This window comes from Octodon degus, unplaced genomic scaffold, assembly GCF_000260255.1.
Source record: "Octodon degus isolate 3935 unplaced genomic scaffold, OctDeg1.0 scaffold00255, whole genome shotgun sequence".
Taxonomy (NCBI): domain Eukaryota; kingdom Metazoa; phylum Chordata; class Mammalia; order Rodentia; family Octodontidae; genus Octodon; species Octodon degus.
The window spans coordinates 692439-698678 of NW_004524831.1; the positions used below are offsets into that span (position 1 = coordinate 692439).

A 6240-nucleotide genomic window follows, 5' to 3' on the forward strand; every position below is an offset into this window, starting at 1 on the left:
TATTTCTCTTCCCTCTATATTTTTTTTCTCCTTTCCCTCATCACAGTTGTTCCCTTCCCTTTGGACAGTTTCTTTCTCTTTCATAGTATCCTTTGTACCTTTTAGTTCCTACTTACTCTTTCAGATTCCTACACTAGGGAAACAATATAATCATGTTCATATATGCCAGTCTTATTTATTTCACTTATGAGTATGGTCTCTAGTTGCATCCATTTACCTATAAAAAGCCTTGAGTTTATGGGGTTTTTTATAGCTGAGTATTACTCCATTGTATAAAAACACCATACCTTTCTTATCCCTCCCTCAGTTGCTGGGCATTTGGATTGTTTCCAAGATTTAGCTATGACAAGTTGCACTGCTGTAAACACAGATGAACATATATCTCTGTGGTGTGATATGTTCAGTTCTTCTGGAAAAATATCTAGAAGAGCAATATCTGGGTTGAATAGGACCTTTAATGCTTTTGGTTTTTTTGTTTTGTTTTGGTTTGGTTTTTGATGGGTTTTTTTTCCCCCTTGAGACAGTGTCTCCCTATGCACTTCAGGCTGACCTTGTGCTTGCTTTTGCGGTCCCCATGCTGGTCTTGAACTCTCAGCAATACTACTGTTTCATTCCCCTGAGTGCTGGGATTACAGACATGTGCCACCAAGCCTGGGTCCGAGGCCACCACAGCATGCAGAGTGGGGGATCGAACTCCAGTCCTTGTGCTTGCCAGGTGGGTGCTTATGCTTCTGAGATTTCTCCCCAGCCCCTAATCCTATTTTTTGAGGAATCTCTCCATTAATTTCCATAGTGTTTCTGCATTCCCTTCATGGAGCATCCCAAAATCTTTTTGTTATTGTTCTTTTATTTCTAATAAAACAACAACCACATCCCTTCCAAGTTCCTGCTTTTGTCCTCAGTGACATTTCTTTTCTCTGTAGTCTCTGAGCTTAGTCTGTACTGAATAAAGAGTTTCAATACATATTTTCTGTAACGATTACTGGTTGCCCATTAATAATGTCATATATTTTGCATACTACCTAATAACCTTGACCTTTTTTTAAAGAATCTGTTTTGGTTTTTTTTAATTTTATTTATTTAGGTATGTATTTGGTACAGGGTCTCACTGTGCAGCTCAGACTCATAGTGATCGTCCTGTCTCATCCTCCCCAGCACTGGGATTACAGGCATGAGCCACCAAGCCCAGTTTTGATATTAAAATGGGGATGAAAGGCCAGAGGCCTATAAGAGATCTCAGCTTTCTTCTCCACTGGAGACTCTGCAAGGCACTCACAGGATCCTTGGCGCCCCCTGCTGGTCATGAGTTGCTCTGCAGCGAGATCATCTGCAGCCCTACAGCGGTATCCTCTTTGCTCTGGGCACAGTACTGCATGGCCGCATCCCTTCTAATGCTGTTCAGTTGCAGGTACAGCATGTTTTGACATTGTCTTTCTTCGTAGTGACTCAGTGTTTCACACAGTCTGCCTACTTTGTGTGAGGTCTCCAAACTAGATCCCCACCCAACTAGGAGAGGAAAAACTCGCCAAGCAGACCTGTTATTTACAGCTGCAGAAGAGCAGCATTCAACAGGAAGCTGGCTCTGCCCCCCACTGCTTCACCTCAGACGGCTGACTGTGTGAAAAACTACAAGACAAGCTCTGCCTGCCAGCACCCACTGCACCTGTCACCAAGCCTCACGCTCTTTCCTCAGAGACCAAAAACTCTGTGCCCCTTATTAATGCCTCCTCCCCTACCCAAGCTCCCTATAAATGCTTATCTCTTCCGCCCACTCAGGACCAATGACCTTGGCCTTGGCCTAACTGTATCCCCCCCTTTTTTTTCGCATAAGGGAGGACTGAACTCAGGCCTTTGCACTTGCCAGGCAAGTGCTTATTCCACTGAGCCATCTCCCCGGCCCCCATCAAATTAAATTTAATATCAATTTTATTTTCTGATTCAAGCATCATATGCTTTTCTAGTTGGATAATCTGTAATTCTAGTACCTTCAGTCTTTCAATATCCATTCACTTACATAAAGATACCTTGGGGAAAAAAAAAGCTATCTTGGATAATTCCAGTGTTTGATGATAGGATTAAAGCTTCTATAGGGCCGGGGAGATGGCTCAGTGGAATAAGTGCTTGCCTAGCAAACACAAGCACCTGAGTCAATCCCTGGTTCTGCAAAAAAAAAAAAAAAGCTTCTATAAACAAATATGTTGTTTTTTTACCTATGAACTTGAGATCTCAGTTCCAAATACTTTTGAGTATTGTATCTTGGTCTAGATGCCCAATTGCTGAACTATATGGTAAATCTCATTTCTACTGTACAAGAACTGCCAGGTGTCTTCCTCAATAGTTACATTATTTGCATTTGGATAACAAATAAATATGACTATAAATGTTGCTTTTCATTTTCACACTTGGGATTGCAGGACATCTTTTAGTTCAAGCAGTGATCTGTTATTTATTTTAAAGTAATTGTCAGTGCATGATATTGAACAGATGAGTAACTTTCATTTTGATATTTTTGTATACATGTACAACAAACAATGACAAGTTTCGATCCCCATTACCACCATTTTTCCCTCCCTCTGATCCCCTTCCTTTTTTTTTTAATGTAGATACATAGTTTTTTATTTATTTTTCTGTGTGTGTGTGTGTGTGTGGCCAGCTCAGCCCACCAGGGGGCGGGGCTGGCTGGCATGTGGTGCTGGGGATTGAACCGTGGTCCCTGCGCTTTGCTAAACTGTTCTAAGTAGGTGCTTTAGACCACTGAGCCATCTCACCAGCCCCTCCCCTTCCTTTTTAACCATTTGCTGTCTACTTTCATGTCGTCTGTTTTTAATTGGTTTAAATTGCATTTTCTGGGCCAGGGAAACAGCTCAGCAGCATAAGTGCCTGCTTTGCAAGTGTAAGATCCTGTGCTCAATCCCTGGTACCACACAAAGAAATAAATAGTACTTTCCTAAGGATAACTAGCATTTAGCCTGAGCTATCTCGCTGGCCCTGCAATCAACGTTTTTACTGTCACTACTGAAAGACCAGAAAGCCCTAGGGAGGCTGAGGTGGGGTCAGAATGCCTGGCCTGTACCCACCGGCTTGCAGTCCCATCTTCTGGGGTCCTCCAGGATGAGGCTAAAGAGGAGCATGTATCTGGCCACAGCCTCCAGCATACAGAACTGGAAGGATGGGGTGAGAAGCACCCGGAAACCTAGACTCCTGGCACTCCCATGCCAGACCTGTGTACCTACCCTCCTGCACACAGAGCCTGGGCATGCAGAACCATCCGCCTAGACGCTACTGGGGCCCTGAAGCTTAGGCCAGACCCTAGGAATTCCTTCTCCAGGACCTCTTCCGACCCTGACGTCCAGTCTTTTCCTCTGGGGATCCAGCAGCCTGGGTCCTCCCCGCTCCCCAGCCCACTCACTTTGAGCCTCTGGCATGGGCAGTGCGTTGCCAGGACCAGGGTGCGCAGCAGGTGGTGCCCAGCTACCCAGCACAGCAGGAGCACGTAGAGTTCAAGCTCATAGTCACAGTGCGGGGTCAGGTTGACCTCTGCGTGCACTGCAGGACCTTGGAGACCACGTGGGCTGGGCTGCGCTGCCCCTTTCAGAGCAGCCAGTTGGCCCAGCTGGAGTGGAGGTTAGGCCACCAGGAACTCTCTCTGGGCCTGAAGGTCTAGCGCCCAGCAGCTACAACAAGCCGAAGCCGGCGCCCACACCTGCCAGGTGGTTATGGCACTATGGGACAGACACCCTGCAAACCCGCACTTGTGCACCCCATCGCCAACTCACCCTTCCTCATCTCTTGCCTTCTCTCCCATGCGACCCTCCTTGCCTTTATCCGCCAAGCACCTGGGATGGCCACTGTCTAGATACTCAAGGTGAGATATGTTTCTGTAATGTGGGGACACCAGCTGACAGAGTACTTGTCAAACACATAAAAGAATTCCATGGGGGAAACCCTGTATATGTAAGCAATGTGGGAAAACATTCCACCTAGAATGGTTTTTAGGGGCCCTGAAGCTTTCTATGTGAGCCCAGAGCCACAGACACATCTCACATTTATTGAGGGCCAAAAGCAGGCTAAGGAATGTGCAGAACTATTTTTGTGAACACAAACTGCTCTCTTTGTTGCCTTTAAGCATTTACCTAACTCTAAGTTTACACAGTGCTCGCTGACGACATCCCAAGCAAGGGATCAAAGACCAGACAGGGCGCCAGCAGGAGAAGCTGTTATCTGCAGCTCTGAATCCCAGCTTGCCTGAATTTACAAGAGAGACAGCAGTTCTCCTCGGGCTCTTATTTACTGCTCTTTGCTCTGTCGGGACATCAAGCTTTTGTCTCATGTCTATATTTCTATAATTCAGTACAGCAAATAGCCATCAAATACATGAAAGGGGCCACCAAATAGCTCAGCGGATTAAAGCTCCTGCAAGCAGGCGCAAGGGTCGGGAATTCGATCTCTGAACCTCAGGCCTGCAGTGCTGCCCTGCCCCAAGGGCACGCTGAGAGCTGAGATGAGCAATTGAGACTGAGAGTGGTGGCAGACGCCTGCGCCTGTAATCCCAGCACTTGGGGAGACTGTAAACAGGAGAATCACTAGGAGTCTGATCTAGTAGTGAGACCCTAAACACCCTGTATACCCTTCCTTAAAATACAAGAAAAAAAAAAAAATGAAAGAAGGAATATTGGGACAAACCACATCTGTGTAGGCAGAGTAGGAAAAGATTGGATGTCATTTTTCTTCATTTTATAGACAAAAAATTCTCACACTAGGGAGTCACTTTATGTTTGCAATAAATGTATGTGCAAAAATTCAGCTGATACTTTTCTCTCGGAGCAGGCGGCAGCAGCAGCAGCTTCTTTTGCAACTATGGCCAAGATTAAGGCTCGGGATCTTTGAGGCAAGAACAAAGAGTTGTTGAAACAGCTGGACGACCTGAAGGTGGAGCTGTCACAGCTGCACATCACTAAAGTGACGCGTGACGCGGCGTCCAAGCTCTCCAAGATCGGAGTTGTCTGCAAATCCATCCCCCGCGTTCTCACTGTCATCAACCAGAGCCACAAAGAAAACCTCAGGAAATACTACAAGGGCAAGAAGTACAAGCCCCTGGACCCGCGGCCAAGAAGACGCGAGCCATGTGCCGCCGGCCCAACAAATATGAGAAGCAGCAGCAGCGAAAGCAGCAGCTGTCCCCCCTGCACAAGTTCACTGTCAAGGTTTGAGCAGCGTGACCATAAAATGCAAACTCTGAAAAAAAAAAAAAAATTCAGCTGATAACATTGTAAAATATTTGAATAAGGTCACACTGGGCCTGGTGGTGTGCACCTGTAATCTTAGCTCTTGGGAGGCTGAAAACAGGCGGATTACTAGGAGTCCAGTCTATGTAGTAGGACCCTGTAGACCCTGTAATAAATACAAAAATTAAAATTAAAATTTAAAAAGTCTTTGATGTGGTTCAACATATTCAAATCTATAAATGTAATACACCGTATCAACAGAGCCAAAAACAAAATCCACATGGTGATCTCAGTAGATGCAGAAAAACTGTTGACAAAGTCCTACACTCATTCATGATAAAAACCCTACAGAAAATTGGAATAGATGATCTGTGTCTCCATCTGATAAAAACTGTCTACGACAAACCAACAGCCAATGTCATCCTAAATGGAGAATAACTGAAAACTTTTACTCTAAAATCAGGTACAAGGGGGCCGGGGAAATGGCTCAGTAGAATAAGCACTTGACTGGCAATCACAAGGATCTGAGTTCAATCCCTGGTTCCGCAAAAAATAAAATAAAATAAAATCAGGTACAAGCCAGGGATGTCAACTATCACCACTCCTATTCATTATAGTTCTGGAAACACTAGCCAGAGCACTTAGACAAGAGAGAGAAATTAAAGGAATAGTGATTGGAAAGGAAGAAGGAAAATGGTCATTATTTGAAGATGACATGATACTCTACATAGAAGACCTCCAAAATTCCACCAAGTGAATTGTAGATTTAGTAACCAAATTCAGTAGCATAGCAGGATACAAAGTCAACGCTCAAAAATCAATAGCTGTTCTGGCCCAAAAAAAAAGACTCAGCAATAGCTGTTCTGTACACAAACAATAAATGCACTGAAAGAAAAATTATAGAAACCATGTCTTTCACAATAACAAAAAATTCTAAGTAATAAAATACTTAGGAATCAACTTAACAAAGTAAGTACAAGATTTATTTTATATATATATATATATTTTTTTTTTT

The 6240-nt window shown here is 44.3% G+C and overlaps 1 pseudogene; it reads left to right on the top strand.

The window, feature by feature from the left end:
• Nucleotides 1-4857: 4857 nt before the first annotated feature.
• Nucleotides 4858-5210, top strand: LOC111814011 (annotated as a pseudogene).
• Nucleotides 5211-6240: the final 1030 nt, after the last annotated feature.